Source organism: Triticum dicoccoides, chromosome 6A (genome assembly GCF_002162155.2).
Source record: "Triticum dicoccoides isolate Atlit2015 ecotype Zavitan chromosome 6A, WEW_v2.0, whole genome shotgun sequence".
In the NCBI taxonomy this organism is placed as follows: Eukaryota; Viridiplantae; Streptophyta; class Magnoliopsida; order Poales; family Poaceae; genus Triticum; species Triticum dicoccoides.
This window is the reverse complement of record NC_041390.1, coordinates 570,256,972-570,270,644: the sequence shown is the minus strand read 5'-3', so window position 1 is coordinate 570,270,644 and position 13,673 is coordinate 570,256,972.

Below are 13,673 nucleotides of genomic sequence, written 5' to 3'. Positions count from 1 at the left end.
TCTTCTCCAGTCTCACCGTCTGCGTCGCTACCGTTATGACTGCGGGGAGATGTTGAGTAACGTGATTGTATTAGGAAACATATGTTAGACTAGGAAATATGCTGGCTTGCCTTGTACTCCAAATAGATCATGTACTCATATATATATGCCCACGAGGCTCAAGCAATACAACAATCGATTCCACCAATCCCTCCGCGGTCACAACGGTAGCGACGCAGACGGTGAGACTGGATTAGAATCCGAAGGCAAGCCGACGGACATTGCTTGAGCCTTGTGGGCATATATATAGGAGTACATGATCTACTTGGAGTATAAGGCAAGCTAGAATATTTTCTAGTCTAACCTATGTTTTATAATACAATCACGTTACTCAACATCCCCCCGCAGTCACAACGGTAGCGACGAGCACCGGGCATGTGTAGACGGACGAAGATGAAGTTGAAGAAGCACCGACCAGGCTTGCCAGGCCCGGGGACACGTCGTGGATGAAGGCACGCATCGGTGAACGACACAAAGGGCTACCTCCTGCTTGAGCAACCTCGTTGGTTTCCACTCCAGCCACGACTCCATGATGCGTCGACCATTACGACTGTGGGGGGTGTCCGTCAGCTTGTCTTCGGATTCTTCTCCAGTCTCACCGTCCGCGCCGCTACCGTTGTGACTGCGGGGGGATGTTGAGTAACGTGATTGTATTAGGAAACATAGGTTAGACTAGAAAATATTCTGGCTTGCCTTGCACTTCAAGTAGATCATGTATTCCTATATATATGCCCACGAGGCTCAAGCAATACAACAATCGATTCCACCAATCCCTCTATTCCTTCCAACAAGAAATATCCGGCGGAGCCTTCCGAAACTCGTCAACGACTAGATCAATGAGGGCCGGTCATCAAGCACAAACCATCTTGGCGCAAGAAGAACCCTATGAGTCAACGGGGAACGTATCCGCCATCAAGGCATCGACTGTAGCGTCATCGGCTGGCCCTCGTCCGAGAAAGGCCGGCACCTCGTCGCCATGGTCCACTTTGTAGCAGAGAGCGGAAGATCTGGGCCGTAAACATATTTGGCGTGCGGGTAAATTCTTGTGTCCCGAAAAAAGAGGAATGCATCCGTTTCGAAAAAGAAGAAGAATCACTTTGTTTTTGTGGTGTATTCGACTACATCTAAATTCACGTTTTGAATGAAAGACGGGAACCAGTTAAGGCATGCATGATATTGTATGCAGGCATGGCCGCCCGTCGTGCACATGAACACCGCAGTACCCGTGACGAAAGGACACTGTATCGATCATATCCGTACCACCGTAATCTCACTCACTCCATCATGCATGGGTCATGGGTGTGCCCATGTACTTGGATCACGCCCCTGCATGTCACATGGCGGCAGAAATCACATATTTGACCTGAGGTCCAAATCAAATCACAAACTGACCTCGTTCCGAAAAAATTTCACTCTGCTGACCCTTTTGTGTGGCGCCCGACAGCTAGGTGCCACACACCACTATGCAGCGCCTCTGCCTTAGGCGTCGCACCTCCTGCCAGCGTGGCAGCCCTGGTCCAGTTGCGGCCCCACAGACAGCACTGCAGCGCCTCAGACTTAGGCGCCACACTTGTAATGTGCAGCGCCTAGATCTTGGGCGCTGCACAGTCTGTGTTCCACTTAGGCTGGCCCCACCCTCTCTCCCATCCCACCCCCACCCCACACACACCACCCCACACAAACCCTTAGCCTTGCGCCTCTCCTCTCTTCCCCTCTCCCCCTCTCAAATCCTTCTCAAATCTTGCAAATCCGAAGTATTTGACCGTGGATTTCGAAGCCAACCCCTCCCTTAGGGAGGTAATCTCCTTCGATCCCCTCGTTTTCATCCATAGGAATTGTCACATTTGCTTAAATATTGCTACTTTGGGGAAACCCTAGTTTTGGCTTGGATTTGCAAATTTGTATTGAATCATGTTATGTTTCTTTGCTAATTTGGGTTGGTTAGGCTTTCATAGTATGCTAGGGTTAGAGTTATGTGTGTTCCATGTTGGTGTTAGGGTTATGCTATGGTTAGGGTTGTGGTTATTGTTAAGTGGGGGTTAGGGTTATTAATTCATATATATGTTATGGCATATGTATTTTGTGCAAATATTTTTTGTTAAGTACTTACTTGATATATGTGTGTCTTTTATTATTGTAGGGATGGGGAGAACATGTGTTTATGTTCATCATGTGGATAAAGAGGCCTTTTTGAAAGGCAATGTTGAGCCGGACCCGGATGAGCTTGACATGGTGTTTGAGAGTAGTCCAAGCTATGCGGAGCTCTTGGACCAAGTGAGGAAGGATTTGAATTGGATGGACCCAAGTGACGTTGTTGAGTTCGTGGGAAGGCATAATGTTGGTTTTGGAATGCACATCCGTTGGAAGACAATGCGTGTGAACTCCGAGCAACGTTGGGTTGCATACAAGGAGACGGTTGCCGAATCTCTAGACAAGGCTCTTGAGTTATTTGCCTCCAAGAAGGTTGAGTCTACTTTGAATTTGGACTTGAACCGGAACCCCTCCCCGTTGGTTGCTAGCACTCCACCACCCATGAACCAAGATCAAATGAGTGAACCTCATTTCACGCAACAAGATTGGCCAACATTGAGCCCGACTCCAAACAACCAAAATGAAGGTTTTGAAGAGGAGAATGATGAGTACGAGGAGGATGACAACGAAGTTGATCTCCATGACAACAATGTGGGTGATCTCGACCAATATCATGTGCAAGAGACAATGGACCAATCCATCCCTTTTTCCCGTGCATATGCATCGGACTCGGATGACGATGGTCCCGATGAAGAAGTTGATGAGGAGGGGTTCACACCGAAGGAGGCCCAAGCATTCAAGAAGGCATTCGGGCGGGATCACAAGACACCATTGTTCAAGGATCTTAGTCTCGCGGATGAAGCCGTTATGGATGGTGGCAAATGCATATCTCTTGGAGCTAGGCCAAGTTCTCACCGTGATTTGGAAGACGGCAAGAACGGGATATATCTCGGTTGTGAGTTTCAATCCTTCTTGGAATTGAAGATGTGGCTCGACAACTACTCGGTTACGCATTATCGTCCACATAAAGTGGCCAACTCGGACGTCAATGTGCGTTACACGGTCAAATGTGAAGTGCCAAGTTGTCCATGGATTGTGCGTGCAAGGCCATGGAAAGGAGGTCCCACTTGGCGCATAGTGAGTTGTCTAACAAATCACATGTGCCGGCACAAGAATGCGGATGGCAAGCTTGTGTACCAACAACACAGACAACTCACGTCTGAGTTCATCGCCTATAGGCTTTCCAACCAAATATCCACACTTCCAACAATGAGCATCAAGAGTGTCATTGACCTTGTGAAAGCCATCTTTCATTACAAGGTGAAGTACGGCAAGGCATGGAAGGCAAAGCAAGCCGCATTCAAGATGTTGTATGGCAATTGGGAGGAAGCATACAACCGACTCCCTAGGTTGTTGTTAGCTATGGCCACTACAAACCCAGGCATGGTTCACGTGGTTGAGCCTCATGGGCACCAAACATTGATTCACAACGGGAGGACCGTCCGAGTATTTGGCCGTGCATTTTGGGCCTTTGAGCAATGCATGAGGGCTTTTGAGCATTGTCGGCCCGTCATCACCATTGATGGCACGTTCTTGACCGGACAATACAAGGGCACTTTATTGGTTGCAATAGCAAGTGATGCTAATAACCGGGTGTTGCCTTTGGCTTTCGCTTTGGTTGAGGTGGAGAACAATGATAACTGGGAGTGGTTCTTGCGTCAATTGAGAACAAGGGTATTACCGGCTGAAAGGGAAATTTGTGTCATATCGGATCGCCATCCAGGAATTCTAAATGCGGTGGTGGTTGACATTCCCGGACATAGAAAGTTGCACCATCGATGGTGCATGAGGCACTTTTGTGCAAACTTCTATAGGGCATGTGGTATCAAGGAGTTGGCCGATGATCTTCAAGATTGTTGTCTCGCTTTCACCAACAAGCGGTTTGCCACATTGTTCAATGCATTGCTCAGACACAAGAAACTTGACCCCGGTGGTCATGAATTTCTCAGTAAGAACATTGTCGAAAGGAATATGTGGGCACGTGCTTTCGATGAAGATGGCCGGAGGTACGGTCAAATGACAAGCAATATGGCAGAATGCTTCAATAAGGTGCTCAAGGGTGTACGTGCATTACCTGTGACGGCAATAGTGTTGGAAATATGCCCTAGAGGCAATAATAAAAGTATTATTATTATATTTCCTTGTTCATGATAATTGTCTTTTATTCATGCTATAACTGTATTATCCGGAAATCGTAATACACGTGTGAATACATAGACCACAATATGTCCCTAGTGAGCCTCTAGTTAACTAGCTCGTTGTGATCAACAGATAGTCATGGTTTCCTGGCTATGGACATTGGATGTCGTTGATAACGGGATCACATCATTAGGAGAATGATGTGATGGACAAGACCCAATCCTAAGACTAGCACAAAAGATCGTGTAGTTCGTTTGCTAGAGCTTTGCCAATGTCAAGTATCTCTTCCTTTGACCATGAGATTGTGCAACTCCCGGATACCGTAGGAGTGCTTTGGGTGTACCAAACGTCACAACGTAACTGGGTGGCTATAAAGGTGCATTACAGGTATCTCCGAAAGTGTCTGTTGGGTTGGCACGACTCGAGACTGGGATTTGTCACTCCGTGTAAACGGAGAGGTATCTCTGGGCCCACTCGGTAGGACATCATCATATGCGCAATGTGACCAAGGAGTTGATCACGGGATGATGTGTTACGGAACGAGTAAAGTGACTTGCCGGTAACGAGATTGAACAAGGTATCGGTATACCGACGATCGAATCTCGGGCAAGTAAAATACCGATAGACAAAGGGAATTGAATACGGGATTGATTAAGTCCTTGACATCGTGGTTCATCCGATGAGATCATCGTGGAACATGTGGGAGCCAACATGGGTATCCAGATCCCGCTGTTGGTTATTGACCGGAGAACGTCTCGGTCATGTCTACATGTCTCCCGAACCCGTAGGGTCTACACACTTAAGGTTCGATGACGCTAGGGTTATAAAGGAAGCTTGTATGTGGTTACCGAATGTTTGTTCGGAGTCCCGGATGAGATCCCGGACGTCACGAGGAGTTCCGGAATGGTCCGGAGGTAAAGATTTATATATGGGAAGTCCTGTTTTGGTCACCGGAAAAGTTTCGGGCGATATCGGTATTGTACCGGGACCACCGGGAGGGTCCCGGGGGTCCACCAAGTGGGGCCACCTGCCCCAGAAGGTTGCGTGGGCCAAGTGTGGGAGGGGACCAGCCCCTAGGAGGGCTGGTGCGCCCCCCACAAGGGGGCCAAGGCGCAAGGGAGAGTGGGAGGGGGCAAACCCTAGTCCAGATGGGCCTTAAGGCCCATATTGGTGCGCCTCCCTCTCCTCTCCCCCCTTGGCCGCCTCCCCTTTGCCATCTAGGGCTGGCCGCACCCCTTGGGGGTGGGAAACCCTAAAGGGGGCGCAGCCCCCCCTTCCCCCTATATATAGTTGAGGTTTGGGGCTGCCATACACATGAGTTCTCTCCCTCTTGGTGCAGCCCTACCTCTCTCCCTACTCCTCCTCTCCCATGGTGCTTGGCGAAGCCCTGCGGGATTGCCACGCTCCTCCACCACCACCACGCCATTGTGCTGCTGCTGGATGGAGTCTTCCTCAACCTCTCCCTCTCTGCTTGCTGGATCAAGGCGTTGGAGACGTTACCGGGCTGTACGTGTGTTGAACGCGGAGGTGCCGTGCATTCGGCACTTGATCATCGGTGATTTGAATCACGACGAGTACGACTCCATCAACCCCGTTCACTTGAACGCTTCCACTTAGCGATCTACAAGGGTATGTAGATGCACTCTCCTTCTACTCGTAGCTGGTTTCTCCATAGATAGATCTTGGTGACGCGTAGGAAAATTTTGAATTTCTGCTACGTTCCCCAACAGTGGCATCATGAGCTAGGTCTATTGCGTAGATTCTTTGCATGAGTAGAACACAAAGTAGTTGTGGGCGTTGATGTTGTTCAATATGCTTACCGTTACTAGTCCAATCTTGTTTCGACGGTATTGTGGGATGAAGCGGCCCGGACCGACCTTACACGTACTCTTACGTGAGACAGGTTCCACCGATTGACATGCACTTGGTGCATAAGGTGGCTAGCGGGTGCCAGTCTCTCCCACTTTAGTCGGAACGGATTCGATGAAAAGGGTCCTTATGAAGGGTAAATAGCAATTGGCATATCACGTTGTGGTCTTTGCGTAGGTAAGAAACGTTCTTGCTAGAAACCCATAGCAGCCACGTAAAACATGCAACAACAATTAGAGGACGTCTAACTTGTTTTTGCAGGGTATGCTATGTGATGTGATATGGCCAAGAAGAATGTGATGAATGATATGTGATGTATGAGATTGATCATGTTCTTGTAATAGGATTCACGACTTGCATGTCGATGAGTATGACAACCGGCAGGAGCCATAGGAGTTGTCTTTATTTATTGTATGACCTGCGTGTCATTGAAGAACGCCATGTAAACTACTTTACTTTATTGCTAAACGCGTTAGTCATAGAAGTAGAAGTAGTCGTTGGCGTGACAACTTCATGAAGACACGATGATGGAGATCATGATGATGGAGATCATGGTGTCATGCCGGTGACGATGATGATCATGGAGCCCCGAAGATGAAGATCAAAAGGAGCAAAATGATATTGGCCATATCATGTCACTATTTGATTGCATGTGATGTTTATCATGTTTATGCATCTTGTTTACTTAGGACGACGGTAGTAAATAAGATGATCCCTTACAAAATTTCAAGAAGTGTTCTCCCCTAACTGTGCACCGTTGCTACAGTTCGTCGCTTCTAAGCACCACGTGATGATCGGGTGTGATGGGTTCTTACGTTCACATACAACGGGTGTAAGACAGTTTTACACAGCGAAAACACTTAGGGTTAACTTGACGAGCCTAGCATGTGCAGACATGGCCTCGGAACACGGAGACCGAAAGGTCGAACATGAGTCGTATAGAAGATACGATCAACATGAAGATGTTCACCGACGTTAACTAGTCCGTCTCACGTGATGATCGGACACGGCCTAGTTGACTCGGATCATGTGATCACTTAGATGACCAGAGGGATGTCTATCTGAGTGGGAGTTCATAAGATGAACTTAATTATCCTGAACATAGTCAAAAGACCTTTTGCAAATTATGTCGTAGCTCACGCTATAGTTCTACTGTTCCTAGAGAAAATATAGTTGAAAGTTGAAAGTAGCAATTATGCGGACAGTAGAAAGCTTATGTCCTTAATGCACCGCTCAGTGTGCTGAACCCCAAACGTCGTTTATGGATGTTTCGAACATCGAACATACACGTTTTGATAACTACGTGATAGTTCAGTTAAATGGTTTAAGTAGAGGCACCAAAGACGTTTTTCGAAACGTCGCGGAACATATGAGATGTTTCGAGGGCTGAAATTGGGATTTCAGGCTCGTGCCCACGTCAAGAGGTATGAGACCTCCGACAATTTTCTTAGCCTACAAACTAAGGGAGAAAAGCTCAATCGTTGAGCTTGTGCTCAGATTGTCTGAGTGCAACAATCACTTGAATCGAGTGGGAGCTGATCTTCCAAATGAGATAGTGATGTTTCCCCAAAGTCATTGCCACCGAGCTGCTAGAGCTTCGTGATGAACTATAACATATCAGGGATAAATAAGATGATCCTTGAGGTATTCACGATGTTTGACACCGCGAAAGTAGAAATCAAGAAGGAGCATCAATTGTTGATGGTTGGTGAAACCACTAGTTTCAAGAAGGGCAAGGGAACAAAGGGATACTTCATGAAACGGCAATTCAGCTGCTGCTCAAGTGAAGAAACCCAAGGTTAAACCCAAACCCGAGACTAAGTGCTTCTGTAATAAGGGGAACAACCACTGGAGCAGCATTACCCTAGATACTTGGTAGATGAGAAGGCTGGCAAAGTCGATAGAAGTATATTGGATATACATTATGTTAATGTGTACTTTACTAGTACTCCTAGTAGCACCAGGGTATTAGATACCGGTTCGGTTGCTAAGTGTTAGTAACTCGAAATAAAAGGCTACGGAATAAACGGAGACTAGCTAAAGGAGAGCCGACGATATGTGTTGGAAGTGTTTCCAAGTTTGATATAATCAAACATCGCACGTTCCCTCTACCATCAAGATTAGTATTAAACCTGAATGGTTTATTGAATCTCGATCGTAGTGATACACATGTTCATGCCAAAAGATAGTAATGATAGTACCACTTACTTGTGGCACTGCCATGTAAGTCATAATGGTATAAAACGCATGAAGAAGCTCCATGTTGATGGATCTTTGGACTCACTCGTTTTGAAAAGTTTGAGACATGCAAACCATGTCTATTGGTATATATGCATGAAGAAACTCCATGCAAATGGACCGTTTGAACTCACTTGATTTTGAATCACTTGAGACATGCAAATCATACCACATGGGCAAGATGACTGAAAGCCTCGGTTTCAATAAGATGGAACAAGATAGCAACTTGTTGGAAGTAACACATTTTGATGTGTGCAGTCCAATAAGTGCTGAGGCATGCAGTGAATATCGTTATGTTCTTACTTCACAGATGATTCGAGTAGATGTTGAGAATATTTACTTGATGAAACACAAGTCTGAATTATTGAATGGTTCAAGTAATTTCAGAGTGAAGTAGAAGATCATTGTGACAAGAGGATAAAATGTCTATGATACGATCATAGAGATGAATATCTGAGTTACGAGTTTTGGCACACAATTAAGACATTGTGGAAAATGTTTCACAATTAATACCGCCTGGAACACCATAGTGTGATGGTGTGTCCGAACATCATAGTTGCACCCTATTGGATATGGTGCGTACCATGATGTCTCTTATCGAATTACCACTATCGTTCATGGGTTAGGCATTAAAGACAACCACATTCACTTTAAATAGGGCACCACATAATTCCGTTGAGACGACACCGTTTGAATTATGGTTTAGAGAAACCTAAGTTGTCGTTTCTTAAAAGTTTGGGGCTGCGACGCTTATATGAAAAAGTTTCAGGTTGATAAGCTCGAACCCAAAGCGGATAAAATGCATCTTCATAGGACACCCAAAACAGTTGGGTATACCTCCTAATTTAGATCCGAAAGCAATATGGATTGTTTCTAGAATCGGGTCCTTTCTCGAGGAAAGGTTTCTCTCGAAAGAGTTGAGTGGGAGGATGGTGGAGACTTGATGAGGTTATTGAACCGTCTCTTCAACTAGTGTGTGGCAGGGCACAGGAAGTTGTTCCTGTGGCACCTACACCAATTGAAGTGGAAGCTTATGATATTGATCATGAAACTTCGGATCAAGTCACTACCAAACCTCGTGGGATGACAAGGATGCGTACTACTTCAGAGTGGTTCGTAATCCTGTCTTGGAAGTCATGTTGCTGGACAACAATGAACCTACGAGCTATGGAGAAGCGATGGTGGGCCCGAATTCCGACAAATGGTTAGAAGCCATGAAATCCGAGATAGTATCCATATATCAGAACAAAGCATGGACTTTGGTGGACTTGCCCGATGATCGGCAAGCCATTAAGATAAATGGATCTTTAAGAAGAAGACGGACATAGATGGTAATGTCACCATCTATGAAGCTCGACTTGTGGCGAAGTGTTTTTTCACAAGTTCAAGGAGTTGACTACGATGAGATTTTCTCATTCGTAGCGATGCTTAAAGTCCGTCGGATTCATGTTAGCATTAGCTGTATTTATGAAATCTGGCAGATGGATATCAAAACGAGTTTCCTTACCAGTTTTCGTGAGGAAAGATTGTAGGTAATACAATCAGAAAGTTTTTGTCGATCCTAAGGATGCTAAAAGGTATGCTAGCACCAGCGATCCTTCTAAGGACTGGAGTAAGCATCTCGGAGTTGGAATGTACACTTTGATTAGATGATCAAAGATTTTGGATTTATACAAAGTTTATGAGAAACTTGTATTTCCAAAGAAGTGAGTGGGAGCACTATAGAATTTCTGATGAGTATATGTTGATCAGAAATGATGTAGAATTTCTAGAAAGCATATAGGGTTATTTGAAAGTGTCTTTCAATGGAAAGCCTGGATTAAGCTACTTGAACATTGAGCATCATGATCTATAAGGATAGATCAAAATGCTTAATAATACTTTCAAATGAGCACATACCTTGACATGATCTTGAAGGTGTTCAAGATGGACCAGTCAAAGAAGGAGTTCTTGCCTGAGTTGTAAGGTACGAAGTTAAGACTTAAAGCTCGACCACGGCAGAATAGAGAGAAAGGACGAAGGTCGTCCCCTATGCTTAAGACGTAGGCTCTTCAGTATGCTATGTTGTGTACCGCACCTTAAGTGTGCCTTGCCATGAGTCAGTCAAGGGGTACAAGAGTGATCCAAGAATGGCTCACAGGACAGCGGTCAAAGTTATCCTTAGTAACTAGTGGACTAAGGAATTTTTCTCGATTATGGAGGTGGTAAAAGAGTTCGTCGTAAAGGTTACGTCGATGCAAGCTTAACACCTATCCGGATAGCTCTAAGTAGAGATACCGGATACGTATTATGGGGCAACAATTTAGAATAGCTCCAAGTGGAACAGTTATTTGGAATAGCTCCAAATAGAGCGTGGTAGCTGCATCTAGGAGATGACATAGAGATTTGTAAAGCACACACGGATCTGAAAGGTTCAGGCCCGTTGACTAAAACCTCTCTCACAAGCAACATGATCAAACATAAAACTCATTGAGTGTTAATCACATAGTGATGTGAACTAGACTACTGACTCTAGTAAACTCTTGGGTATTAGTCACATGACGATGTGACCTGTGAGTGTTAATCACATGGCGATGTGAACTAGATTATTGACTCTAGTGCAAGTGGGAGACTGTTGGAAATATGCCCTAGAGGCAATAATAAAAGTATTATTATTATATTTCCTTGTTCATGATAATTGTCTTTTATTCATGCTATAACTGTATTATTCGGAAATCGTAATACACGTGTGAATACATAGACCACAATATGTCCCTAGTGAGCCTCTAGTTGACTAGCTCGTTGTGATCAACAGATAGTCATGGTTTCCTGGCTATGGACATTGGATGTCGTTGATAACGGGATCACATCATTAGGAGAATGATGTGATGGACAAGACCCAATCCTAAGACTAGCACAAAAGATCGTGTAGTTCATTTGCTAGAGCTTTGCCAATGTCAAGTATCTCTTCCTTCGACCACGAGAGCGTGTAACTCCTGGATACCGTAGGAGTGCTTTGGGTGTATCAAACGTCACAACGTAACTGGGTGACTATAAAGGTGCACTACAGGTATCTCCGAAAGTATCTATTGTTTTATGCGGATCGAGACTGGGATTTGTCACTCCGTGTAAACGGAGAGGTATCTCTGGGCCCACTCGGTAGGACATCATCATATGCGCAATGTGACCAAGGAGTTGATCACGGGATGATGTGTTACGGAACGAGTAAAGTGACTTGCCGGTAACGAGATTGAACAAGGTATTGGATACCGACGATCGAATCTCGGGCAAGTAACATACCGATAGACAAAGGGAATTGTATACGGGATCGATTGAGTCCTTGACATCGTGGTTCATCCGATGAGATCATCGTGGAACATGTGGGAGCCAACATGGGTATCCAGATCCCGCTGTTGGTTATTGACCGGAGAATGTCTCGGTCATGTCTGCTTGTCTCCCGAACCCGTAGGGTCTACACACTTAAGGTTCGATGACGCTAGGGTTATAAAGGAAGCTTGTATGTGGTTACCGAATGTTGTTCGGAGTCCCGGATGAGATCCCGGACGTCACGAGGAGTTCCGGAATGGTCCGGAGGTAAAGATTTATATATAGGAAGTCCTGTTTCGGCAATCGGGACAAGTTTCGGGGTCATCGGTATTGTACCGGGACCACCGGAAGGGTCCCGGGGGCCCACCGGGTGGGGCCACCTGCCCCGGGGGGCCACATGGGCTGTAGGGGGTGCGCCTTGGCCTACATGGGCCAAGGGCACCAGCCCCAAGAGGCCCATGCGCAAGGAAACTTGGAGAGGGAAGAGTCCTAAAGGGGGAAGGCACCTCCGAGGTGCCTTGGGGAGGATGGACTCCTCCCCATCCTTAGCCGCACCCCCTTCCTTGGAGGAGGGGGCAAGGCTGCGCCTCCCCCCTCTCCCTTGGCCCTATATATAGTGGGGAAAAGGAGGAGCAATCATACCTAAGGCCTTTGGTTGCCTCCCTCTCCCTCCCGTGACACATCTCCTCTCCCGTAGGTGCTCGGTGAAGCCCTGCGGGATTGCCACGCTCCTCCACCACCACCACGCCGTTGTGCTGCTGCTGGATGGAGTCTTCCTCAACCTCTCCCTCTCTCCTTGCTGGATCAAGGCGTGGGAGACGTCACCGGGCTGTACGTGTGTTGAACGCGGAGGTGCCGTCCGTTCGGCACTTGATCATCGGTGATCTGAATCACGACGAGTACGACTCCATCAACCCCGTTCACTTGAACGCTTCCGCTTAGCGATCTACAAGGGTATGTAGATGCAAACTCTCCTCTCCTTCTACTCGTTGCTGGTCTCTCCATAGATAGATCTTGGTGTTACGTAGGAAAATTTTTGAATTTCTGCTACGTTCCCCAACAAATAGTTCAATACACATTTGACAAGATGAATGGATACTTTTTGAAGTATTCAATGGAGACGGATAAGCAGATTGCTGGTGAGAACAAGGATAAGCACAAGTACTATTTCCCACCAAAGGTTGAAGAATGGTTGGACTTTCAATCACGAAAGGCAGACTCCCAAGAAGCTGTACTATATGACGACAACGAGTGGAAGTATGAGGTGAAAGAGCCTGGAGGAACCAGAAATGATGGCCACCAACACGGAGGCCGCGCTTTCAAGGTCTCCCTAACACGGTGTGATTGCAGCTGCATGAGGCCATCGTTGCTTCATCTCCCATGCTCGCACTTGTTAAATGCAGCCCGTGTTAGGAATGTGGACGTCAATCACCCTATTACCATGAGGGAGTCCGAGTTCTCAATCATGACGGTAAAGAATACATGGGCTCCCCGGTTTCAGCCATACTTGGACCAATCACAATGGCCGGAGTATCATGGAGTTCAACTATGGCCGGACCCAGAATTGAAGGTCGTTAGACGGGGAAGACGTAAGACAAAGCGTCTTAGAGGTGACATGGATGGATGGGGCCGTGGTGGCGGTGGAGAATACGGCACCGGCCAATTCCAAGAGCCTCGTGAGCAATCTCGTTGTGGGGACTGCAGTCATGGGGGACACAACACAAGAACTTGTCCCAAATCAAGAAAAAGATCAAAGAAAAATGATGCAAGCACAAGCCAAGCAAATGATAGCCAACCAAGTCAACCAAGGAGTAGCCAACCAAGTCAAACAAGCCAACGAGGCACTAGGCAACAAAGAGGTCGTGGTGGTGGTAGAGGCCGTGGTGGTGGTAGAGGCCGTGGGGATGGTCTTGGCCGTGGTGAAGGCCTAGGCCGTGGTGATGGTCTAGGCCGTGGTGGTGGTAGTAGAGGTCGTGGTGAAGGCCTAGGCC